Genomic DNA, 416 nt, shown 5'->3' with positions numbered 1-416 from the left:
GCTGTGAAAGTGTTGCACTCAATATGCCAGCAAATTTGGAAAACTCAGCAGTGGCCACAGGACTGGAAAAGGTCCGTTTTCATTCCAATCCCAAAGAAAGGCAATGCCAAAGAATGCTCAAACTACCGCACAATTGCACTCATCTCACACGCTAGTAAAGTAATGCTCAAAATTCTCCAAGCCAGGCTTCAGCAACACATGAACCGTGAACTTCCAGATGTTCAAGCTGGTTTTAGAAAAGGCAGGGGAACCAGTTACCAAATTTCCAACATCTGCTGGATCATCAAAAAAGCAAGAGATTTCCAGAAAAACGTCTATTTCTGCTTTATTAACTATGTCAAAGCTTTTGACTATGTGGATCACAAGAAACTGTGGAAAATTCTGAAAGAGATGGGAATACCAGACAACCTGACCTA

This window comes from Bison bison, unplaced genomic scaffold (genome assembly GCF_000754665.1).
Source record: "Bison bison bison isolate TAMUID 2011002044 unplaced genomic scaffold, Bison_UMD1.0 scf7180017862654, whole genome shotgun sequence".
Taxonomy (NCBI): Eukaryota; Metazoa; Chordata; class Mammalia; order Artiodactyla; family Bovidae; genus Bison; species Bison bison.
The sequence above is the reverse complement of the archived record's forward strand: the minus strand, read 5'-3'. Positions refer to the sequence as shown.